At 43.5% G+C, this 27,171-nt stretch overlaps 1 long non-coding RNA gene across 4 annotated transcripts in view; it reads right to left on the bottom strand.

Moving 5' to 3' along the window:
- LOC114605861 (uncharacterized) overlaps nt 1–27,171 on the bottom strand; it is a 76,542-nt gene that overhangs the window by 30,568 nt on the left and 18,803 nt on the right. Inside the window, exon 3 of one of the 4 annotated variants that reach the window (XR_003708679.2) lies at nt 15,696–17,552. The exons of the other annotated variants lie outside the window; for them this stretch is intronic. This is a non-coding gene — a long non-coding RNA (uncharacterized LOC114605861). Of the gene's footprint in view, nt 1–15,695; nt 17,553–27,171 lie in introns of those variants that run through there. 4 annotated transcript variants of the gene reach the window in all.

Below are 27,171 nucleotides of genomic sequence, written 5' to 3'. Positions count from 1 at the left end.
ATTTGATCAGCCTTCTAAAGCGCTTTACTAGGAAACACTGCAAATGATTTGTAATCATTAATAGCTTCATTTTAACTAGAACTGGATGGGAAGGAAAGAGAAAACTTTCCACTTTGGGACCTTTGGTATCTTTAATGAATCACTGACATGGCCCAGGAACTAGAGGTTAATGTAGTAACCATTATCTTGCCACCTGCTTCTGATTAGTAGCAGTAGCCCATTTAACTCCACAACAGTGGATACAGCTGACCGTTTACTAAAGTTGGACTTGCCAGACTGTGCATGAAGCCACGTGGGAAGTTAGTTTTAAACCACTGCTTGAACGTACGCCTCTCAGTTTCCCTCTCATCCAGGAGCAGGTCTATTTTGTCAAATCACAGTCTGTTTACATATTATGTGTCCTTGGATTTTATATCCAAGCTGTTTAGTTATCTCCCTTATTATAAGGCTCTCAGATGCTGTAACGCTCAGTCCTCCGACAATGGCAGAGCTTGTCTTCATCTTGTGGATGTGATTCCTGCTGATGGCACCAGCACACAGTTGTCCAGCAGCCATGTGCAGTTATGCACAATATCAAAGAGATATCAGATAAGCGTTGAAGGTCAAAACATGGAAACTTAAAGGTTCATGACAAGATTGCTAAAAGCACACAGTTGATGGAAAGCATTTGGAATTTCTAGGCAATGAATGAAGCACTCTCACAGGAGCATTTTCTTTAACTCCTATGCCGTAAAATCAACAGGAGGTTTGCAGAAACCTCTGGAAAAACCTTGATGATTGAAGAAGTGAGGCAAGTCAGAGGCTCACACTTTCCAAGTGTCCTTTGGCATGAAGGGTGTCATTTGTTGGACAAAATCTGTCTAGAGGTTAAGGATAGGGATGAGGAAATTGTGGCCCTCCAGGTGTGGCTCTAATTCTCATCAGCTCCAGTCAGGAAGGATGGAAACTACAGTCCAACTACAGCTGCAGAATTCAGGAAGAATTCTGCCTGAGGCTGGCGTTACTGAGAGCATGATAGGACACAGAACAAAACTGCCCTAGGTTTTAGCAAAAACAGCAAAGAACCTTGTGGCACCTTAAAGCAGGCCTTCCACATGTTCTCGGACTCCAACTCCTATCAACCCCAGCCAACATGGCCAATGGTTAGGGATGATGAGAGCTGTAATCTGACAACACCTGGAAGGCCATACAGTAGCTTTCTAATTTTTGCCTTAAAGGCACATGCTTATTATGACATAACCTTTACTTGCTGCAGCACCTACCCTGATTTGATTCATTTAAAACCACCCTTCATCAACTTTGATGCGAGGGCAATTGATTTTGTGAAACTTGAGGTCTTTTGCAGGTCCACGGTTGCCCCTTCTTGCGCAGTGTGGCATGCATCTCACCCATTGCCTGGAAAGCTGGAAATGTGATAAAGCAACTCGCCAGCAGCAAGGGCTCCCTTCTTCCTCAGCTACATTTGGGTATTGTGCTACAGGTGCTGGTGTTGAGGCCTTCCTAGGCTTCCCCAAGTGCCATATAGAGCCGTCTTTCCCATTGGTCTTAGTGGTTCGTTGCGCCAGGGCGCGGCCTCTCAGGGGCGCCCTAGTGAGTGGGGGAGCTATGCGTCTTTGCTGGCAGCCTCCCCTTTCCCTGCACACCCGCCAGCTGCGCCCCGCCAACTATATGGCTGGTGGGCATGCAGCTTCCTTCCCAAGCCACCTCAGGAGGAGAGCGATCCCCGCAGAGGCTTAGGATGGAAGCTGCGTGGCCTCTGCATCTGCTAAAGATGGCCCTGCTCCCGGTCATTGTCCTCCTCCTGCTTCCTGGCGAAAGGCGGTGTGCAGCCTTCCCAGGCTGCCTTCTCGGGCGCCCCAATGCCAGAGAGCATGTCTGCCAGTACGTTTTCCTGCTTGATCGCTGCCACCACGCTGGGGATCATATGATGTAATTGGCATGTCCCTCAGAGAAGGCAGCTGTGTGACATTGTGAATGGAATAAGAACTCACAGAACCATGAGGAAGCATCCACTTCAGACAACTTACTGCAATAACATATCTTTGCCTATTAGATCAGACCCTTTAGATTAGATCTATCAGATCACAGGCTTTTTGTGATGTTATGAGGAGAGTTGAGTCAGTGTGAGGTTTTTTTTATCCAGCACCGTTTAGATGTCATTCATTAGCTTTGCAACTGCTTCGATCTAAAGGCCGGATGAACAGGTGTAAGGGTATGATGATATCAGCAGCTCTAAACCTACATGGGGCTTTTATACTCTGTTTTATATTCAGAAATAGAACATGCTGTGAACACAAGGGAGAGAAACATTGCGCAGAGGCTGGCCTCGGTCCAACCAGCACTTTGCTCTGCAGCAACTTTCTGCACCAAGGAGCAGATAGCTTTTAAAACCTGGTAGACTTCTGAAATAGCTCAGAGGGAGGAGGCTGCAAAAGTTAAAAAGAGGAAAGAAAGAAAAAGCTTGGCTTTATCATGTCCAGGTCAGTCTGGCCTCCTCCTGTGACTTAACAGCTGCTTGATTTGCAAAAGTTACCGGGTTAAGCTTTTCACAGCATGGAGAGAAGCATAATCACCTGCTAATATCTGTAGATAAAGACATGGTGGGGGGGGGGGAGAGGGAGAGGAGTTGCTGAAAAAAGATTGGCAGCCCTAGAGCCAGATGATTGATCTATTTAGCTCTGCACTGAGACCTCCTTTGCAGAGCACAGTCCTGTGGTAGTTGAAGGGCTGTTAGAGGGCAGTCTCCTACTTGAAGTGGTGTCCACTTCAAACCCAGTTTAAGAATAATTTGTGTTTTATTTTGCTTTATTTATAGATGGATTTCTATATGGCTCAATCTGGTCAAGGCGGTTCACCATTTAAAACCCATAAAATAAAATTACTGTCAAGATTACTAAGAACAATCAGCATGTAAAAAGCAACACCAGTGTAAAATTAATTTTAAAAGCATGCAACGTTACAAGGTGAGATAAAAGCAGTAAGCGGCACTTATAAACCATCAAGTTGGAGACAAAATAGTTCTAAAAGCATGGGATTTTAAAAGCCTGGAGGAGTGAGGAAAATGCCCCACTAATGCAGATGCCAGGTAAGCATCTCTGGGGAGGTAAAGGTAAAGGGACCCCTGACCATTAGGTCCAGTCGTGACCAACTCTGGAGTTGCGGCGCTCATCTCGCTTTATTGGCTGAGGGAGCCGGCGTACAGCTTCTGGGTCATGTGGCCAGCAGGACTAAGCCGCTTCTGGCGAACCAGAGCAGCACATGGAAACACCGTTTACCTTCCCGCCGGAGCGGTACCTATTTATCTACTTGCACTTTGATGTGCTTTCAAACTGCTAGGTTGGCAGGAGCAGGGACTGAGCAACGGGAGCTCACCCTGTCGCGGGGATTCGAACCGCCAACCTTCTGATTGGCAAGCCCTAGGCTCAGTGGTTTAACCCACAGCGCCACCCGCGTCTCTGGGGAGAGCATTCGATAATTATGGAGGCTAAGGCTATCAATGGCTAGCACTAGTCACAATGGCTATGTTCTACTGTCATTGTCAGAGGCAATATGCTTCTGAATGACAGCTGCTTGCAATCACAGACGGGGAGAGTGCTATTGCCCCTGCTCACATGCTTCCCGTAGGCATTTGGTTGGCCACTATGAGAACAGAATGCTGAACTAGATGGGCCATTGGCCTGATCCTGCAGGACTCTTCTGACATTCTTAACCAATGTGCCACCACCGGAAAGACCCTCCCCCTTTGCCACACCACATTAGATGGGGCTTCCAATAAAAAACTTAAGGTACAGTGGTACTTCGGGTTATAGACTCTTCAGGTTACAGGTGCTTCAGGTTACAGACTCCTCTAACCCAGAAATAGTACCTCTGGTTAAGAACTTTGCTTCAGGATGAGAACAGAAATCGCGCAGCAGCAGCAGCAGTGGGAGGCCCCATTAGCTAAAGTGGTACCTCAGGTTAAGAACAGTTTCAGGTTAAGAACGGACCTCCAGAATGAATTAAGTTCTTAACCTGAGGTACCACTGTACACCTGGGAGGAGGTGCTCTCAAGCTTTCATTATAAAGGTTAGTGACAGCACTTAGAATTGGGCCTGATAACAGGCTGGAAGCCAGTGCAGATGATGGAACATCCTCCCATCTGATGTCAAGGAGATAAAAAAAACTACACAACTTTTAGAAGACATCAGAAGGCAGCCTTGTATTGGAAAGTTTTAAATGTTTGACTTTTTATGTTTTATGTGTGTTGGAAAGTGGCTGGGGAAACCTAGTCATATGGGTGGGGTATAAATAAAAAATGATGAAGCACTGGCATAATATACTGATATCTGCCAGCCCCTATTCACAATCTTGCTGCTCTCTTTTGGGCCAGCTGTAATTGCTGGTCTGTCCTCAAAGGCAGCTCCACAGCTGGGAGGTGAGAATCATAGAGTTACTAGAGCATGGATAGTCATAGGGCTCTCTTTGTCCGGATAGAGTTGGTATTATCAGCCTAAGCTGCACGAGATGCTCCATAACACTGAGGCCACCTGTGTCTCCTGTGATGCAGCTGGATCTAAGATCACCCACAAACCTGCTCTTCTAGGGGAAGGGCAATCAAGACGAGCTCGATTTCACATAAATGGCCAGAAACAGACCAAACCTGAACAATGCCTCCATCTTATGTGAATTGATGCAGTTTGTTGGTCTTCATCCAGTCCATTACCAAGCTCAGATCCCAGATCCCTACTACCTCGCCTGGATTAAGATCCCCAAGGAGAGGAAGCAGGGGCTCCCACCAACAGGACCTGGACTGAGCAGGCCAGAATATTGTCTGGTCACAGTTTTCCCCATTACAGTATAGTGAAACGAATTTTCAGGCTCCTCCAAATGACCTGTGAATTGAACATTCATCATGATTCCCTCGCACAAAGCTTATGTGAAGCTTAGACTTTGTTCTTTATAGACTATTTGTTCTGATTTGTTTGCGGGGAGGTTAACGAGAATTCATCCTCTTTTCTTGTGGGAAGTTTGTGCATCTTCACATTACCTATTCGTTCATCCCACACTGTCCAGTGCATTTCCTCAGCAGTTTTCTAACAAAAAAACTCAGAGGTTCCCCCCCCCCCCGGGTGATAGATAGTGCTTTAATCTACTTTAATTGCACAAATCTACATTTTCAGTATCCACTTGACTTCCTCCTGCAAAATATTGACAGTCTGGAAATGACCTCTATTTAAAATATAGTCATAAATTGGAACATAGTAGCTCAGACTTCTGAAAAGTTCTAGTGTGGAGGGCAAGCATAGCTCTTCAGTTCAGCGACAGAGCACTTGCTTTGTCTCTAGGCAGGGCTGGGAAACCTCCTTCCTAAAATCCTGGGAAGCCAACAGTGCTGGTGGACCAATAGTCTGATTTGCTACAATACAGCTTCATGTGTTGACAATGCCTGCAATGAAGCAAGCAATGGGCATTATTCACTGGGTTTTTTGTTTGCTGCAAATCACATTGAAATGAGTGGGAGGTGTGCAAAGGAATGGTTGCAATGGGCTGCGTCAACACCCTATCTCATATATTGCAAGTGCAAACATCGTAGAAATCTGGAAAAGTAACATGTGGTGTGTTTTGTAAATAGGCAAGAGAGGAATTCTGTGTGTTTTCCCCCTCCCCCTTTCTTGGTCTGAAAAAGAAGAAAGGAAAGCTGGCTGAATAATGAAACAATAGTGCTGCCTTCCCTTTCCAGGACAAGGTATAGGAAGGACTATGTGGGGAAGATTAGTTCACACACACACACCATTCTCAGCATCTGAATGTGCTTGAATAGCAGCTTTTAATTTCAGACAGTTTACACATCTTAAAATGTGGGTCTGATTGTAATGCTGCCATAGCCTAGAAAATATGTCAGGTCCCATAATGTAGCTTTCCTCCTCCAGAGTGTAACTGCCAAGGAAGTTGTCGCAATTCCCAGTGGATGAATTAAGTTAATTCTTTATTCTTCCAAGAAAGCCTCCCGCTTGACCCTGTTGGTGAACGCAGGCATGTTCAAAGTGCAGGTTAACAACTAGGGCTGGGTGTTATGTTAGAGAGGGTGAATCGGCTGCCTCAGGCAGCAAAACATGAGTGTCACGAAAGGACAGCAAATTGTACCAATTTAATTTCTTATTGTATTTTTTGTGTTTGGAGAGGTGCTTTGTGGGATTTTCTGCTTCGGAATAACTTGTGTGGCCTTGGGTATTACGCACCTTGACTCGGTGGAGAGATGGGATGCTGTTTGTTCTTCTGCCTCAGGCAGCAAAATGTCTTGGGCAAGCTCTGCTAAAAACCCATCTCATTTCACTTTGCTGTGGACTAAAAGGTACCCTGGGGCAAAAGAAGATGAAGATTGGATTACAGCAAAGCTACTGACTTGGCAGTGGATATTTACTAGGATGGGGAGCAAACCTCAGGGGAGAGTCCACAATGAGGTAGGAAGAAACATGAGTCTGGAGCTGGAACGAAACTAAAGCTTTGGAGCTGAGTCTTGCGCTTTCCATTTGGAATCAGGATGGGGTGTGAACTGAAGCTGTGGCAAGGTAACAGAAACTTCCAATAAGTTGATATTATGCCCAACAGTACTGACTTTGAATGCCTCTTTAGTCTGTTTAATGGGACCTTTAAAATAAACTTTAATTTAATCCAAAGTTTTTGAGCTTGAGCTTGGTGCTGCCTGCCCGCCCAGAGTCCTGATCCCTGCTCTACTTGCACAGATGCAGGCAGGTCTGGAAGTTCCCCAAGACTGATGTGCTGCTTAGTAATAATTTTAAAAACTTACATATCTGAACCATTTACATCAGGCTTCCTCAACCTCGGTCCTCCAGATGTTTTTGGCCTACAACTCCCATTATCCCTAGCTAGCAGGACCAGTGGTCAGGGATGATGGGAAGTGTAGTCTCAAAACATCTGGAGGGTCAAGGTTGAGGAAGCCTGATTTACATAAAATAGTGTAATAATGCAATATTAAAAATACTTAGATCAATTTACATCAGAAGACTGTTACCTCAAATGGTAAAACCCTCCTTTGCAGTGGGTAAGAAATCCAATAAACAAGATATATAAAGCGTTGGTTTTAAAAATAGTAATAAAAGCAGACCTGAAAAGCATTAGATGTAAGTAAATTATAAAAACACAGATAAAATAGAGTTTTGAAAACAAATATATGCAATTAAATTACATGCCTGGGTATTTTAGCAGGCATCAAAAGCAATACAATGAAGGCCTGATATTAACAGGCAGGCTGTTCCAGAGCATAGGTGCTGCTACACCAAAAAACTTGCCAATTTCTTGCAAGTTTAAAATGAGTATGACACGACAGTGCAAGTCCTGCAGACTGAGCCAGTTGTGTGAGCACATAGAGCGAAAATGGGTCTGGCTTGCCTTTGCAGATGTTAACATTTTGGTTCTGGTGGCATCGTTCTGACTCCATTGCTACAGCTATTGGGTATTATTAATAGGCTGTTATTGTATACAAGAGGCACTGGCATTTGTCATGAAATAAAAAGCTGCATAGCTTTCCCTATAAGAACAACATTGGAGCCAGAACCTGCCAGCGATGACAGCAGATGCCTGAGCATAAGGAGACAGTCAGCAAGTATTTGCGCATGTCAAGAGAGCGGGGTGTATGTGTGTGTGTGGTGGTCAGTGCCTTTGCATAAGCAAGAAAAAGCAGGAGTGGCCATTCGTGAAGGATTGGTTCGCTCATTTAGGGTCAGGTTTTACAAGCCACCCAACCGAGTAAGCCAAAGAGCAGCCCTGTTTTGCACTGGGACCACAATATGTGTGTGTGTTAGAGAGAGAGAAGGAAGGAAAGTGTGATGGCCTGGGATTTGGACTCAGAGGTTGAACCTGAGGAATCCCAGCCTGCGCAGGAGTCCCCGCCTCCAGAACCAGCTGAGCTTGAAGGGTCCTCACCTGTGCTGGATCCTCAGGTGCAGGCACCAGCTGAGTCTGCTCTGGCCCCTTGCCTGCAGGTGCTCCACTCTCAGCCCCGGCAGGGGAAGCTGAGGTTGCCTCTGGGTCCAGTAACCCTCCAGCCTCTCCTGAGCTGCAGAGTCTCAGGGCAGAGAGGCGGAGGGAACTAAGTTCCCGCAGGAGGAGTGCTCGCCTCCAGGCCAGGAGAGGCGAGTCACCTGTGGACTGGGGCTGCCCTATGCCTCGGGGCAGATAAAAGCCAGTCAGCCCCAGTCCCAGGTTGCGGGAGCAACGTTGTTGCTAGCCTGTTCCTGCCTGCACCCTGTCCTGCTTTTCTGCCAGAGTTCCTGACCCCACCCGACTCCCCGCCTTGGACCCAGCTACAGCTTTGACGGATAGCCTCCATACTGCACCATCGACCTCAAACTGGACTCGGACCTCACCTCTCGGTTAGCCCCCGGGACCAGCACAGAAAGAGAAATTCTTTGTCTCTACATCAATTCCCATATGCAAGTCACCCCATCCTGAAGCCACTGGCGGAAGAAGAGGGGGGCAGGGGGAGCGCACCGCCCCCAGCACAATGATCCCTGTGTGGTGCCATCATGGCTGCCCTCCCCTCACTGGGCACCACGCCCCCGCAGGCGGAGCACCACAGCCCCAGGACGTGTGCCAGCCACGCCCCCGCCTGCTCTCCCCCCCCCCTGGTGCCGGAGCATGAAGTTCTGCCACTGCCTGAAGCTGCTGTTAACTGCAGTAGCAAAAACATACGGTCAGGAGTTCTTCATAGATAGCCTAATACACTGAGAGCTGGTGGCAGTGGAAGGGGCATTGCACCATCTTAAGAGTTCCCCTGCTCAGGGTAATGCTACCACAGCAGGCCCATATCGGAACAGATAGTAAAGATAGTAAACTTTTGGTAATAATAATGACAACGGTTAAGTTTTAATGTAGCAAAATAATACCAGTCAGGATCATTTTTAAAAGTAGTTCATTTGTTTATTATACTATTTATATGCTAGCTTTGGGGACATCATGGCCAATCAAAGCAGAGTATTATAAAAGCACAATCAGTACCCATCATTTAGCACAGATAACGGCAGAACAGTAAAAATTATTGTAAAATATAGGCTAGTTAAAACAAATAAGGGAAACCAGTATAACTATTGGAACCAGATTCCATCAAGTAGTTTCCTGGAACAGTTATTCCAATACAGTATGTAGGAAGGAAGAAAGAAATGGAAGACACATACTATGCTGTCCATGCAATAACAATGAGGCTCCTCTTCATGAAAAGTATTGTTATAGGTGTTGTGTTTTTTTTGGGGGGGGGGGTCTGTCTGGAAGATATCTGTGGGTGCCTTCCAGGCCTGTGATCCTGTACCCAGTGAGGTTAAAAAACTAGTGTAAGAGGCTGCTGAACCAGTCAGACAAGTTTCTTGGTAACTGGCCTTAGATGGCCAGTTAAGTCCCGCCATTTACATGTCCAAAGAGGTTGGACAGGAGTTGCCCTGTTGCTATAGAGACAAATTGGTGGACCTTTCCCCATTTCATGTGGCTGAATGCCATGTCATCCTAGGATGGAGAGCAATAGGTCCAAGAGGAGCTGTGTGGGTGTGAGTTTCAGCTGACACTGGAAGCTGGAGACACAGGCTGGTCTTGCTCTATGCTGGACCCAGAGCTGAGACTCCTGAGAGATCTAGTGGGAGGCAAGATCTGTTGGAGTCTTAATACTGTGAGCCCTTCTGTCCTAGGCCCAGGTTTTATATAGGTGTAAATAAAATCACATATCCTATCCCTGTCTCCATTGACCTTCATTGCAAGGAACCTGAACCCTGGATAAGCACAGGAACCTTGGAGTCTCTTGCACCACAGCAGGGTCTGTGAGAGGGTGGGATCCAGTTCAATGCACTGAATCCTTTATTGCTTTCCTTGTACTATCACTACAGGAGAGAGAGGCTGGGAGGTTGGGGAATGGCAAGTGATTGCAGGCAAATGTGGCAGTTTCAGGCTGCTGCCTGCACCCTGCCTGCCCACATAGAGGGGCTGGGCAGCCTCTGCTGTAAATTCTATAAATACCTTTGAACATAAAGCCAGTGGAAATCTTTTTGTGAAGTTAAACATCTGTAAATGATCAACTTACATTTTCAAGATTATCTGGAGGTTACAGTTCTTTAAAATCTCTTTGGAAGGGAGTCACAGGCTCAATCGCTAAGCCCGTAACAAGCTTTTGCTGGAATATACTAGCATGGGGTGGCTTGCGGGGATGAAGGCAGACATTAATGGACATGAGGTTGGCAGTTAAGAATTAACTGGAAAGTAGCCAGGTTTGGTGGCACTGGAAATAAGACGGCAGTGTTGTGACTATCATTCGATACACAAATATGAGAAAAGTCTCAAACAGTAGCTGCTAGAATCCAGGGGAGACCAGCACTAGAGGCAGATTTAGGGCAGTGGTAGGTTGCACCAGGTGGGCAGCCAAGGAGGGCACCTTCTCAAAGCCTGGTAAGCCCTTCCCTGGCTTTGGGAAGGAGACATGAGGGCTTTGACAGGGTCCTAGAGTCCTTCCACCTCCTTCTCAAAGCCTGGTAAGTGCTTACCCAACTTTGGGAAGGAGGTGGAAGGGCTCTAGGACCCTGCCAGAGCCTCACGAGGGCTCAGGGGAGGGCATCAAATGGCCAGGCGGCTTATTACCAAAGTTTGGCCTGCCACCACAGTGCTGTGGTGCTGTGAAGCTGTCTTCCTGACACTGTCTGAACAGTGTAGGGGCTTGGAAGACGCAAGGTCAAGGCAGGCGCATCGGCAGGAGTGTTGAATTGTCACTAGTGGTTTGCCCACACAGCTCCAACCTCATTGCCACTCTGCCCCATATGTACACCATCCAGGCACGTTTGCTTTGATTCAGTGGTAAAGAGCTGGTTTCCCTGGGGGAAAGCAGTGGGACAAGTGAAAGTGTGGGCAAGCCCTGTGTCAGGAAGAGGGTGGCTTCTCAGCACCACCTCCCTAGCCTGGCCACTCTTGTTAGGTCAACGTTCAGCCTGCATGCACACTACCCAAGTTCACAAAACAAGCCAGAACACATAAATAAAATACAGCAAATAATGCACAAAAAGAGTGAAAACACTGATTGCATTTCATTCCCATGCACTCCCCAGTGCCCAAGAGCATGGATTTTCTAGATGGACATAAGCATATATGTACACATAAATCCAGACCCAGATGTGTATAGGTCACGCGTACCTGTGTACTGCCCTGGCAACTCCACATCATGCGGGTTTATCCAAAATAATTTTTGAAGCTATCAGATCTTTCATACTTGATTCCAAGTGTTTTGTGGAGTTGTGGGATAAATAGGACGCACATGCTGGAAAAGGGCATTGAGTCCATTTCTCTGAGCCCAAGTAGGGTCCCTCGGTGGTGGAGCATGAGACACCAGTTCAATTCAGTTTTGCAGGCAAACACCATTGAGAAATAGCCTTCCCGATGGTTAACTATATATGCACAGGTCATCTCCACCAGGAGCTGTGCTTTCAGTCCTGTGGATCTAATTCTGTAGAATTCCCTGTTGGAACTTCTGGTACTTGGTAAAGACTTAAAAAATCCCCCAAAATAAAACAGCAGCAGGCATTTTCGGTATGTTTTCCCCACCCTAATTAATTTTAACTGACTTTACGCTATAGCCCTCCTGTATTCCTAGTGTATACGGCTTAATGCTTGAGGTATTTTTTTTAAAAAATAAATAACTGTTGGCATAACTGAGTGGTTATATATTGTTCTTGATGAGAACAACAACAACAAATTAAATGCCTTAAAATAAAAGGGATATAAGAAGGCTGATAGTGCTATATTGGCATGGACACGGTTTCCTTCTGAAACTCAGCTCAAAGCTTGGGAAAAAGAAAATGTGTAAACTTTAGGATGGAAGGAATCTTGTGACTTGACTTTCCCAGCTTTATTTATTTTTCTATTTCAGGATCTTTTGTTTTGTAGATTTTGGACAGGATCCAGAATAGAAATCCTAGAATACCAATGCATCTTTTTTTTGTATGTGTCGCATATCTGCCAGATGCAAAACAGGAAGCAGAAGGTGGTGTGAACCTTTAGTAAAGCTTGATTTCACAAATTCCCCAGGAATTTCAGATCCTTGACAGATTTCACCCATTACTAATACTTGCTTAATTATACAACATTCAGATAGGATAGAATAAGACCATTAAAACAATCTACCCAATTTAGTGAGATTAAGTCTGCAATCTTACACAATTCTCTGATTTTGGAGTAAGTGCCATTGAATTCCGTGTGATTTATTTCTAAGTTAGTGCGCACAGCATGGCATTATAAGGGTGTGACAAATCTATTTTCTATTATAGTAGCTACCAGGCTCCTCTTGGCTTTAAATTTCCCAGATTGCACTTTTGAAGAGAAACATCACCTTGTCCGACAATTGAAGAACAAGTCATTGAAAGTTAATTAAATTGTCAGTTGAGGTGTTAGGTTTCATGTAATACGTTATAATACAGTGGTACCTTGGAAGTTGAATGGAATCCGTTCCGAAAGCTCCTGCAGCCAATTGGAAGCCATGATGGATGTTTTGGTTCCAAAGAACATTCACAAACCGGAACAATCACTTCTGGGTTTGCAACGTTCGGGAGCCAAAATATTTGACTGGCAAGGCGTTTGACTTCCAAGGTACGACTGTACTAGGTTTCTCAGTGAGAGCAAGTGTGGTGTATTGGTCAGAGTGTTGGACTAAGGCCTGGGAGATGGAGGTTCCAGTCCCCACTCAGTCATGAAGCTCACTGGATGGCCTGAGCCAGTCACTGTCTCTCAGCAGAACCTACATCACAGGGTTGTCGTGAGGATAAAATGGGGACAGGAAGAAGCACATGTGCCACCCTGAATCCCTTGGAAAACAAGGTAAGGACAATAAAAACATATACATAAATGAAGACTAAAGCATTTCATAAGCACATAGGGCAGTCTTTCCCGACCTGGTGCCCTCTAGCTGTTTTGGACTACAACTTCCTATCAGCCCCGGCCAGCATGGTTGTACTGAATGGGACTGATGGGAATTGCAGTCCAAACATCTGAAACACATCATGTTAGGGGAACATCATATGAAACTGCCTCATCCTGGATCGGACCATTGGTTCCATCTAGCTCACCACTGCTGTCAATGGCTGACAGTGGCTCTCCAAAGTTTTAGGCAGAGGACCCCCTCTGTTGCCCTTCCTGGGGATGTTGGAGAATTCCAACATGGACTCTTCTGCATGCAAAGTACCGGTAGATGCTCTGCCACTGAGCTGCAACAATTCTCCAAAGATTGGTGAATGGTGATATAGGACCTAATAATCAACCCCAGCACTGAGGTGCCTTGAAAATGTGGATCTTGGAGTATAATATCACTTGTTCTTAGCTATGATAACTAGATTGTTTTGAGAGGCAGTATGCCAAAGGTCAATAGGCAGTGGTTCTCTAATCAGTCGTAGAGATATGGCAATGTTGCCTCCTTGCATGGTGTTCTCTTTTTTAACTCGAGCCCACAGCAAACCAAGCGGTGACCTTGAAAAATGTCAGGCAGGGAGTCAGTCTGCTACCAAGGGAACTGCAACAGCCACACTAGCCAAGGAGACCTCCATGCAGATGATACCCAACCAGCAATTCCCTGGGCACTTCTAGACTGTTGCTTTTTGGGTGGGATTCAATCATAAACCAGCAAATTCCGGTTACACGGTTATAGTTGACTGGGAGCTCTTCTAGATCTAATTGGAAAGCGATGGAGAAATGCACTGGAAAATGTGGGGGAACATTTGCTTGATGCAATGTTGTCTAGCTCTAGCCTCCCCATAAACAAGAATGAATGCTCATTAAATAGTCTACATTATCTAATCTCCCTGGAAACGTATCTGGATGTCTGTTCAATAAACAGATCATCTGGAAGCAGCCCTGCTGAAGCTTCTGAGTCAGCCATGCTCAGTGAATGGAGAAACTATGAGACCTGTGCTTGCAGATTACAGGTGTTTCCCCTCCCAGCCACTGTGTCATGAATCCCAAGATGACTTGTTGGAAGGACTGGTCAAAGGGTGAAGAGTCGAAGAGTCTGGAGAATGCTAAGCTGGATGCCGGGGAGGGGCCAACTAACCTGGCAGATGTTCCCTCCATGCAGGTGCTGGGTGTCTCTGCAGAAGATGGAAAGCTACATAAACCAGTCCCTGCCTTGCCTCCTGCAAGAGGGATGTCCCCGGCAACTGGGGAGGTGGACAAATAGTTGGCTGGGCAGACCCACCTTCTGTCTCTAAGGACACACCTGGGACTGGATGGTTGAGGGGGCTTCCATCACTGCCCTGCATCCACCACTTAAGATGGGTACCTTACTCTGCCTAATGTTAGGGATGGCACTGCTTCTCTTGTAATTCAGTGGCTCCAGTGCTTAAACATAAACTGTGACATGTGCACACAAAAGCTATATAGCATTCTAGCCTTACATAGAAGATCCTAAGACACTAAGTGCCTAGCTTGGAAGTGTCAATGGTGTCCATTAAATTCTGTCCCCAGCCAAGAGCCACATTATTCTAATGTCAGGATTTGAAGGTAGGATAGGAATAAAAAATAAATGAAAATTAAGAATAGAAGACAAAAAGAAATCTGCTGGTTGTAGCTGAAAATGGAACTTTACTCAATAGCCTTTTCCTTAACTTTTCCACTGTAAGGGATTTATAATTACCATGTCTTGTTATGATATCCTGTAATCCAGACATGATTGTTAAAATTACAGCATCCTTTGCAATTTTGTACATTAAAGTAGGAAACAGCTAGCATTATCTTCTTGGAAACCTCAAACAATATAATTTTAGGGACTAGCAACTTTGTTGCAGTGCCAGCAGCTTTAAAACTGCAAGGTCACGGAGGTCAAAATTAAATTCACTTATGCAGTATTTTGAATCTAAAAATCAATTTTAAACTCCATCGTCATCATGATTATCATCCATATTTGATCTACATTTTTCCTTTGGCCATCAAAGATTATCCATATAATCCATCAAGCCCAATGTTTTAATGTTCATACCAAAGGGTTGTGAAGTGAATCTGTAAGCGGGCATATACTGAAATGTTACATCATGGGTGGGGAACATGTGGTCCTCCAGATGTTGCTGGATTCCACCTCCCATCATCCCTGCTCATTGCTCATGTTGGCTGCGTCTGCTAGGAATTGGATTCCGACAACATCTGGAGGGTCACAGGCTCCCATGACACCACCCCTGTGTTACACTGAAGTAGCTTATTCATGTAAGTATTTATATTTTTTCTCATAGCATGGATTCTTTTATTGTTCTTATTGAGTGCTTAAATTATTATTTGATAAGAGTAATGTTAGTTGAAGTTATGAAATATGTTTATTTAAGTAAATGTATATATTACCAAAACACCAACATACATATGGCTGTATTTTTTTTTAGGAAGGACAGTTAAGTACACCAAGTGTATACTTCCTGAAAAGGTTAATCTCTCGTTTTTCTGCTCTTTTTATTTACTTATTTAACAATAAAATATAAGAAAACATTAAAACAACCCAAGCCATAGCACCATCTCTTACAGTCCATCACACATATAAGCTCACAAAAAACAGAGAGATAAAAATTATGTCTCTTTCTCTTTTTATCCCAAGATGAAAAAGGTTTATCTTTAAAGTTTTCTTTTTAATTATTTGGAAATTCAAAATGTTGAATAGTTCCTGTTACAGTAAAAGCAGAGACAACATACCTCAAAACAAACAGTTAAATTTCCATCAGCATTTATTTTTTATTGTGAAATGTAAATTTTCACATTTTCAAGATACAAACATAGACCCATTGGGTTAATGCAATTTATTATTATCAAAATAAGAACAATTTTAACATCCAGATTAATGATGAATTAACGTCATAAATTTCTTACATAACCACAAAGTCAATACCATGGCCCTCATTATCTCTCTGTCTCTCTCTCCATACCTGCACATATATGCAAACCACATTGTGGAGAATTCAGATTTAAAAACACATTGATTTCAACTGACTAATATATCCTTCTCCAAGCTGGTGCTTTCCATAGGCTGTTCACCACAACTCCCAGCATGGCCAAGTTATGATGGGAATTATAGCCCAACAATATATTTCTTTATTACATTGATTACATTCTTTGCTAAGGTGCTCAGTACATTTTTTTTTAAAAAAATAAAACATTTAAAAACACATAAGAACATTAGAAACATCTTTAAAACATGCAGATCAGAGGGCACTAAGTTGGGGAAGACTGGAGTGATGTCAGCTTAATTTACTTGTGTTCCTTATTAGCAGGAGAAAATGTTTTCTCTCAATATAGCTCTGCCTGAGTATGCAGTTGGTGGGATGTTTGTCAATGAACTGCTCTCCCTGTTTTTTCTGGGTATTATATTGGAACCATTAGGCGAGTGAGTCGCTCAGAAGAACTCATTTTTCTTAGTATTCTGTTTGGTATGTTTGGGCAGTGAAAAGGGGAAGACTGGGGGTGCCAGTAATTTCGCAGTATTTTCAGTGGATCAATAAAAGGTGGTTATGACCTTAAAGTCTGTTCCCTTTGCTTGTACTAGCTTCTGGGATGCTGTAGGAGGGGATTGATTTACACAGGTTATATAATTCAGCTCTTCTGAGTAGAATTCCTTCAGCGATGCAGAAGCCAAAACTGACACCTAGCCACGTGGGCCCATCATGTAACCCACACTAACTTGTCATGAGACCAATCTGTAAAAAATAGATCACTGGTGTAAACTTACACTAGAGTGAGCTCTGCAGAGCTTGTGTGACATGCTCTGAAGTCACCCATTATTTTCAGAACTCTTTTCTAAGTTGGCCTCAATGAACTTTCAAAAGTAGGTTTAGGTTACATTACTGGCTTTACAACAAGACATACTATTTTGAAGTATGCTCTTTCATTTTTGCTTGCTTTTTGCACAGTCTTGTGTGTTAGGTGGTACAAGATAGACTAGTAGAGGAAAAAGAAATCAAAGGTCCTTTAGCTGCGTTGCAATGTGTCCCACTCCAAGGTTTCGTGGGTGTCTTGTGAAATGCCCAGGCTTAGCTTGCTCTGACTTATTTTATTTATTTAGAAACACATATAAACCTTTTAATACTTAAAAAATCTATGCAGGGTACAACATACAGACAATAAACAGTAGAAGCAGAAGAAAAATGCAGCATAAAACCAGTAAAAGCATAGAAAAACAAACAGGGAATTCAGGGAATTCAAACAAGTAAATAATAAAAAGGGTGCCTTTAGATTGAAGACATCTGAAGCAACTGATGGTTTCACAAATGGCAAAATGAAATGCATTCCAGAGTTCAGAGACTATAGCAGAAAACGTCGATTTTCAGGTCATTGCCCTTGTGATATTCAGTAGGCAATGTACAGCACATGTGGAATTTCCTATAAGCAATCTTGCAGGTGTATACAGGAGCAGATGATTTTTCAGGCTACTAAGTGAATGAAAGCATTCCCTTATATTGTAGACCCTTACCTGTTTGCTCAGATATTGGGAGCAACAGAAATACTGAATTAGTCCTGTTTACCAGTCTCCCATTATGTTGCATGAAGTTTCAGATGAAGACATCTAGTGGCTATAATACACAAGACACCTGGATTACACCAAAGACTTAAGTCTAGAACCCAGATCTAATAATAATAATAATAATAATAATAATAATAATAATAATAATAATAAATTTTTTTATTTATATCCCGCCCTCCCCAGCCGAAGCCGGGCTCAGGGTGGCTAACAACATTAAAACAGTGCAACATTATAAAAACATTATAAAAATTAATTAAAATACAAATTGATGGCAACCATAAACTAAAGTTTTGTAAAGATTGCCAAAGGAGGGAGTCAGGCTGCGCCCTGACGAAAGGCCTGGTGGAACAGCTCTTTCTTGCAGGCCCTGCGGAAAGATGTCAAGTCCTGCAGGGCCCTTGTCTCTTACGACAGAGCATTCCACCAGGTTGGAGCCGCAGCCGAAAAGGTTCTGGCTCTAGTTAAGGCCAGCCTAAACTCTCTGTGGCCTGGGACCTTCAAGATGTTTTTATTTGAAGACCGTAAGTTCCTCTGTGGGGCATACCAGGAGAGGCGGTCCCGTAGGTACGAGGGTCCTAGGCCGTTTAGGGCTTTGAAGGTTAAAACCAGCACCTTAAACCTGATCCTGTACTCCACCGGGAGCCAGTGCAGCTGGTATAGCACTGGATGAATGTGATCTTGCAGCGAAGACCCCGTAAGGAGTCTCGCTGCGGCATTCTGCACCCGCTGGAGTTTCTGGGTCAGTCTCAAGGGCAGCCCCACGTAGAGCGAGTTACAATAATCCAGTCTGGAGGTGACCGTCGCGTGGATCACAGTGGCTAGGTCAGGGCGAGAGAGGTAAGGAGCCAACTGCTTAGCTTGGCAGAGATGAAAAAATGCCGCCTTTGTTATAGCTGCAATCTGCGCCTCCATGGAGAGGGAGGTATCGAAGATTACACCCAAACTCTTAACGGATGGTGCTGGCACTAATTGCACCCCCGCAAGAGATGGGAGTTGCCCCCTCTATCTCATATTGTCCCGTCCCAGCCAGAGGACCTCTGTCTTCGAAGGATTTAACTTCAACCGGCTCCCACGTAACCATCCAGCCACATCTAGAAAGGTGAATTCTCCACACTCCTCCATGAGAAACTGTTGCCAATTTTATTTGAAAATCATTTAATTTCCCTCAGAATTCCTACATTTTATCTGAATAATATTATCTAAATGCAATGTTAAACGCTAATTTATTTGGCAGTGCTATATTGGGATTTGTGGGGGATTGGTCTGGATGTCATCTTTGCATATGATTTTATATCTGTAAGATGAGATGCTGTGAAGAAGACTGCTAAATGAATAGCTCTAATCAAGTTTGTGAAGTGTCTCTTTGCATATCTAAAGAGTACAGAACTACAGTGCCACAGAAACTATTTAATTCATTAATTTGTCAGATTCTCTATCTTGCCCTCAGGTCCAGGAAACTTGTGGTCCTTCAGATGTTGTTGGACTCCAGCTATCAGCTTGACCAATGGTCAGGGATGATGAGAGTTGAAGACCAACAATACCTAGAAGACTACAAGAATGACTAATCCTGTACTAGCTGAAGATGGGCAGGCCTTCTGCCCCCCTACCCAGCCGAGCTGGAAGTGATGCCATTGTTGAGCGTAAGAGAACAATACGAGTGAGACTATTCTAACTTGGCAGCTGGAGCTGATAACACAAGAGATTCTGTGAGATTCTAGCACCATGGGACTGAGAGGCTCTCTACTCTACTGTGAAACATAGTGGGTAGGGATGAAGGGATCTGTCTATTTCACTCTTAGTTTCTCATTTCTCCAATATTCAGTTCTCCACGTTTTCTGCACAGATTTGCTTTTTAAAAAAATCCTCATGAAAATTCAACAGCATTTTTTGCAAGCATTTTTCCTTAATATGCACACTTTATGTCCATTTCTTCCAATATACGCATTTTTGTAAACATTGTTTGGCTAGAGAACTACATCACAAAATCCAGAGAAGTCCTCATATAGTCTTTAAAAGTGTGAATTTGTTAGGTTCAACACTAAATGTGAACTGAATGAAATTTCTCCCCCATCCCTACTAAAGAGGGGCCAGTATGTATTCAGGTGTTAATGTTGTCAGCTCTTCCTTTATATGCTCAGGCTGTATATACCTACATGTAGATACCATATTTTTCGTTCTATAACACGCACCCAACCATAACACGCACGTAGTTTTTAGAGGAGGAAAATCCGTAGGCATGCCACCCGTATTCCCTCCATAACACGCACAGACATTTCCCCTTACTTTTTAGGAGGAAAAAAGTGAGTGTTATGGCGCAAAAAATACGGTATATCACAAAGACATCACAGTCTCAAGTGACCTCAATTCTAGGGAAACCAAACCCAGGTATGCACCGGCATCACCACTCTGGTGGCAATAATATAATGCAGTGATATAGTTGCAGGGTTTTCATCTCCTGAGTTTTCTGCAGGCTTTGGGGTTTAGTGTTCCTAAAACCCCCATCAAGAGAGAGAGAAACTCAACTCTCTAAACAGCAATCAAATATTACTTGGTGACTTTACACATTTGGGCTTATTTTATCCCTGCCTGGTTCTTCCAGCCTCCCCACCCCCCGCCCAAGCTGAATGTACAAAAAGGCAAGGTGTGTCTTAATAACACACTTTGCACTTCCGCTTAAAAGGCGTGAAAGTGTGACTGCAATGAGCTGAAAGCCTGAAAGAAATGTGCATAGTTTTTCTTTGCATAGAAGCATAGTATTTAAAAAATAACAATAAAGTGATATGCTGTGATTTGGGTTGATTTGGGAGCTGGTGTGAAACTTGCTACAGAACTAAACAGGGAAATGAAGTGACTTGAGTGATTCATGAAGTGATTCTTGAGTGATCATACCATAAACTGGGTAATCCGAGAATCTGTTAATTATTATCAAGCTCTGATCATGACATTTAATAGGTTCGATGCAGCCATAAAAGAAGGATTTATGCTGTCCCTCACTAAAATGTGGACTGAGACCAAGATAACAAACAGCCAAGGTTGTCTGACATATAAAGCGACTTCTTTCCCTGTCATTCAAAACAAAAGCACACACTCGCAGGTTTGTTGTAAACCTGTCTATACACATGATGATAGCACAGAGTGGGTGTTGTGCTCCACTCTCCTCTGTTCTGTACTGGAAGCTGGATTTGTTCATTTCTGTTGTCTCTCCTGAGCATGTTTAGGATCAGAGACGAGAAATAGATGTTTGAGGAGCAGAAAAAATGGTTATCCCATTGTAGTCTTTCTCATCAGTGGCGTAGTGTAGGTTGGCAGCACGCGGGGCCGTTTGGAGGGGGTGGGTGGAAGGGAGGGAAATGAAAGGAGTACTGTATGCATGCACATTCAACTGCCTAATGGCGTCTGCATCACCCAGGAGATTGCAGCCACAGAGATCAGAAAAGTTGTTTCTTTGTCTGGAGAGGTCACTTCCTGGTTTGTATGGAGAAGCCAGTGGTAGAAGCATGCAGCTGTATTGAGGCAGCACCAGGTGTTGAAATTTTGTGCCCCTTACAATTCTGTGCCTGGAACAACTGCCCTTGTTGCCCTCCCCACGCTACACCACCAGTTTCTCATGTCATAATCTAGAGAATGATGCTGCTTTGCCTTTTCTTCAAGACCACTCACACATTCTGTTAATTATTGATTATTACATTTCTACCCCACCTTTCCTCCAAGGAGCTCAGATTGGTAAACAATTTTATCTTCACACCAATGCTCTGAGGTGGGTTGGGTTGATGGACTGTGAGTGGCCCAAGGTCACTTAGCGAACTTCACGGCTGAATGGGCATTTGAAACCTTGTTTGCCAGGTCCCACTGTACCACACCGGCTGCAATCCTAATTCTCACTGATATAATGGGACTTGTTCATAGCATTGTACTGCATAGGCATACAAAGCTAGTATGGAGACCTAGATTCATATATATGAAGCTATGCTTCCTTGTTAGCTGTGCTTTCGTAATCACACATTTTATAATCTGCTTTTCAGTAATGTTTCTCAGAACATAGCACAAAAAAGGACAAAAACCATATTTAAGAACATAATTCATTTAATAAATGCAGTAGTAAAAATATGTGTACTCTAAGAGTCTCTTAAGATTATTAAAGGTCAAATACAAGCCTAAAAGGAAAGCTTTTAATTTCTCTCTTGAGGAAGCTCTCAGAACTGGCAGATCTCTGTAGCAACAGCCTGGCTGGTCAGCGTGGGCCATTACCAGGAAACAGCTATTAATAGTTGAGGGCAATTGTACCTGTCTTGGCCATAAAACCTGGAGTGAGTCTTTACTACTGGACCTGAACCAATGGGGAAATGGGAAGAAGGCATTGTAAAGCCAAACCATGACTTTGTGCAACCAAATAAGCATGCCAGCACCTGGAGAGAACCCAGCTGCTTTGTTGCTCTCGCTTGTTTGGCTGATGCACTGTATCACCCAAACCCAAGATCGTGGTTTAGCTCTCTCAGATGATCCGCAATTCGTAAATCATGGGACAAATCTTGGTAACTACTTGTGGTTAGTCTGCCGAGAGCTAAGCCATGAGCTCATGTCCAGATGACTATGGTTTAGCTCAGCATTGCACAGCAACAATATAACCAGGGAGGAGCAAAGTGGTTGGGGTCTCCTCTCTGGCAGCCTGCAAGCCCATATACTCATGCTAGGTTTGGCTTAGTATGATGTGCGATCCAGGCCAATAAAGTGTTAACTAACACTTCCCATCTCTCAATGAAAGTCTTATGATATGCCCCACCCTAATCACTTTTATTGGGTTGGAACTGAGTCAACTGATGTAGCTCATTCACCCAAGAGTCCTCAAGGCCGACTTTTATTGCAGGTCTATTCTGCAGCATGTTGTTTACACAATAATAGTGCAATAGTGGTGGATTTAGTCTGCTTTAGTTTGTTTTGCAATGCTCCTCCAGTGCTATCACATAATTGCTGTCTGGATGGGCTACGGCATAACAGAAGTGGGACAAAAATAAACCAGAACATTTGTGGTATAAAAAGTTATGGGATTTCAACAGGAAGTTATGGGCTATGCATTGACTGGAAGTGAAGCAATATGACTGCTCCAAAACTTTTGCAGGTGCAAACAGTATTGAAACTGGGGTTGTGTGTGACTGCCCCAACAACATCAAGAGAACAAATCATCATGAATGTGCAATAAAAAGTATGTCTCCAGGGGCCACTAATCTCAATGGATGAGCCACAAATAATAAAGGGCTAATGGGCAAGCAATAAATGGCAAAGGGAACCTGTTCCCACACCACTCAATGGCCCATGAGCTAGGCTTATTAAATGCACACAAACACTAGGCAATTCTTTCTGATAAGTAGTCCAAAAGACACCCACACCACATGACATCCCAAAGAGACCATCCTGTTTAGTAGTGACCCTTCCAGTGGTTTGCCTTTGGCAAAACAAAAAACCCAAATCCTTCCCTACCGCCCAGCAAAGCTCCACTAATGAGTCAGGTTGAACATAGCCCTAGCCAAAGCATAGGCAGTGCCTATTAGGCACTCATTGGCTGCTGGTGGGCAGGTAGAAACAGAAGGAATGGAGACAAGGTGGAAACTGTGCATTTCTTCACCCATCGCTGTGAATGTATGATCTATTAAAAAGCCTGAGAAATCTGTGCAACCTGTTTAATGGAACATGTTTCATGAAAATTAGCCCCTTTCTCTCTAGAATGGTTGAATGATTTGAGTATATGCATCTTTTAAAGTGATAGAATTACAGATAGAAATCACTGTAAAGGAATATACAATCTGCAATAAATGTTCCGGTTAGTTATAAAAGGAGTCTGCTTTATTAGCAGGGAAAACACCGTATGGTGCTTTATTCATAATGCATATTAACAAAACCAGTCAGAAGCATATGTATCTTCTAATCATGGCTTCACACTTACAGGAACGATGAATTCCAATTTGTTTACTGCATGTCTGCATGGTGAGCATTGTAAAATATGGAAAAAGAGATGGGTATCTGAAACGTGTGATTAAATGTATCTGTGAGCTGTGAATGGCCAAGGCTCTTGGGTACATTTTAAAAGTCACAAACTGGTGTTTGCCATGCAGACGTGTGGTGGATGAATGAGAGCCTCTCATTCTAATAATGCACATAGGGGCCATGGGGCTGTTTCTTCTATGTGCCAACTTCAAAAATAGAAGAATTGGTCCTCTCTTTCGTATGTACACAAATGCTTTCAGCACTCTGTAAACAGGAATGGGATGATGACATTGAAGCTCTGCCTGAGAAGCTTGCCCTCTGGTGAAAACACTGATAGCCTAGATAGGTGTGGACCATGCTTTGGAAGTCCAAACCTCAAGCCATAAAATGTATGCAGTCATCAAACTTTGGCACAGATAATCTGCAGAAACAGAAAGAGAGGGCAAAAGCCAAGTCTTCTTTACAATGATTGCTCTGTGGCCTTGTTCATGTGTAGGCAGGCTCTGAGTTGCATTAGAGTTTGTTCCGTGAAGCCATATGCAAGGCATAGCTTCTCATTTGGAAGGAAGGAATTCATTGCCTATTTGCTTTTCAAAGCTCCTTGTCTTGTTCCTAAAACATATTTTTAAAGCAGTCTGCATGGACAGGAGAGGCATGCTAGATTTTAATGTGGTAGCATGGAGGCATCATGTCTTGCGGTATACAAATTCATTTCTCATTGTGTACCAACTGGTCTTTCGTCAACAGGTTAAGCAGATTCCAAGCCTTGTGAAACCACAGAACTGTGGGATGAATGTTCACACTAAGGGCAATGATGCCTCTGTCATGCCATTTCCAAGTATCCGAAAACAAACAGACAATTGTCTGTCTTCAGTGTGTGTTGCTGAGACTACAGCAAGCAGATGATCATTTGGCTACGATGAACCATCCTTTGCTGGAGTGTGTGGCCGAGTCCACATCAGTTTCCCAATCTCTGCCAAAGCTGACCACTGATCCTACAGTTGCCAGACCGATCTTTTCCTGCTAAAAACGAGCCATTCAGTTTAGACAGCATCAAAAAGATGAGTGGCTTGATGCAAAGATAAGGGTACATTCCTTCAGTCATCCGTGTTTACAAGATGAACACACTGCGTGGCTCAATAGCTTCTTAAGGCTTTGTGTGCACAATAAATATTGCTGAGCAATGCGAGCAGCTTCCCCTTTAGCACGCTAAAATAATCGGACTTATAATAAGCAATAAATGGCACTTATTGGTGGCGCACACAAACCCTTCTTGGCCCTGGCAATTTTGCACTCAAGAGTTTGTATCTTTTGCAACTTCTCATCCAGTTTAAACTTTGCATTTGCTAATGGACGCACTCGGCCATGCACCAAGTGACAGAAGCAGAATTCTTGCCAGCAACAAATGCCGTACTATTGTGTGTGTTTGTGAGTCTATAAGAGTCTGATGAATATTAGCGGCATACTTCGGAAAGTTTCCCCCCTCTTTTCCAAAGCTAACGCTGGCACGTTTTCCCTTTGGCGTACATCTGATGTCATTGTCTCTCTCTTACTGCCCTTACAAAGTATTAGCTGACAGGCAGCACTTAATGCACTTATGGAGATGTCGTGGACAAAGCTAGATACACTTCCCAAAAACGCAATATATATTTTTGGGAGTGAGGAGAGAGATTTTGCCATGCCAACTCATTATGTAAGAGGCATAGCATGATGAGTCTTATTATTAGAAAGAGATGAAGATCTGGAAGGTTACATATGCTGCTGTGCCCTGGGTCATTGAGCTGGTATAAGGGAATCTGAACACAACTTGTGAAAGACCAAGTGGCAGGAAGCAATGAAAGTAGTCACATAGTCAGTTATGCTTCTAGACAAGTTGGAAAGGGTGGCATTACCTCTTTCATTCCTTCCTCTTACCAGTGCCTTGAGAAGATAGATTTATCTCTACAGCTGTATATCTATCATGCATTTAAAGCACTCCCCCCAAGAAACATGGGAACTGTAGTTTGTTAAGGGTGCTGGAAACTGTAGTTCTGTGATGGGTAACTGTAGTCCCCAGTATTCTTTGGGGAGGGGTGTGTGCTTTAAAAGCATGGTGTGTATGGAGCCCACATTTGCTCTCCTTGCTACAGCTAAGAAGACAAAACAACAAAAACAAAACCCAGAGAATAATTCTCCCTTCTTTGGCAGCGATTACTGTGCTTTTGCCATGTCAGATTGTAGATATGGTTTCCTCTGTTTCTTTTTTGGTCTTATAGAGGCTGCAGTCCTTTGAGCAAACCAGAGAGTGCCATGGTGGTTTTAGGCTGGTGGCCAGTCCTGCCAACCCCTACTCGTGAGTTAAACTTTGAGCGGAGAACCTCAGGACCCAAATGTCAACATCATCTAATCTCCCAGCAAACAAATCAGGATGAATATTCAATAAACAAGTCATCTGGAAGTGCCATTAGAAAAGATACAATATCTAAAACAATAATCAGTGAAACACACATTTTATATACTGAGAGATTTTACAATGTCTTGCTTAGGATATATTTATATAACCAAGCCAATTTCAGCAGTAGTATATCTGTAGTACAGGTAGAACCGCCCGCCCCCCAGCCAATTAAGTGTTTGAAATAGGCTATATTTAGCACTTTGCCTCCTTCCTCTGCACTACATTTCAATTTAATGCTAGACTAGCATGCAGTTACCTAATTATAGAGTGAAGTGTGTTACGAGTTCACAACAAAGCCACCCATTTAGCACATCGGAAATCTCGATTGCTGTAAGAATTAAGAAACGCGCACCACTCTCCCAGTTTTACTAGCAGAATAAATCAGTGTCCTGAACATTTAGATCTGTCTTAAACACTTGGTATAATGCTCTGACAATGACAAAATATAGGTTCTGCAGGAGTTATCCTTGCTTTTGTTTTTCTTGGTGTTTTTTTTAAAAACAGAGTGGGGAAAATAGTGCAAACACATAGTGAAGGAGTAAGGTCTACAATACAGGAAAGAGAGGTGACATAAGAAAGACGTAACCTTGGCTTAGATAAGGGGAACAATTAACCGGCATTAATTCTGTTTCCACAACTTGGCAGTAAAGTAGGTAATCTTTGCCAGTAAACTCTTGTGAAAGAGTTCAGCTGCCAGGTTTGCCTTGACAAGACACTGATATTCTAAAACCTAGATCTGCAATCTCAGGAAGCTGATTTTCCCACATAACTTCTTTTAAATGGAATTTTGCATCTACTTAGGCAAGATTGCCTCCTACCTGCAGCATCCCTACTGGCTTGTGGTACTACCTTTTTCTTTCTGGCAGAATCTTTTCTAATACGGTAATTCCTGCTTCGCATCTGCTTTCAAAACACCATATACATTCAATGCACATTTAAAGTGTGTTACTTCCCTCAAAGAATCCTGGGAACTGTAGTTCCACCCTTACAGAGCTGCAATTCCCAGAACCCTTAACAAACTACAGTGTCCTGGATTCTGGAGGGTGTGTGTGTGGTAAACCATGTGCTTTGAATGGGATGTTGAATATGCTTTTTATGTACAGTGGCTCCTCACTTACACCCACTCCTACTTTCTGTTGTTTCATTCTAGGAATGACTATCCTATATTGCTTTGTAGAGATGCATGGTGGATATTGCACTTTCTCTCTATATAAGGATAGAAACTATTTCTATAAACCTTAGGCTTATAGAAATA

The sequence above is a fragment of the Podarcis muralis genome, chromosome 10, assembly GCF_964188315.1.
Source record: "Podarcis muralis chromosome 10, rPodMur119.hap1.1, whole genome shotgun sequence".
Classification (NCBI taxonomy): domain Eukaryota; kingdom Metazoa; phylum Chordata; class Lepidosauria; order Squamata; family Lacertidae; genus Podarcis; species Podarcis muralis.
Note: the sequence above shows the minus strand (reverse complement) of the source record. Positions and strands in the feature narration are given on the sequence as shown.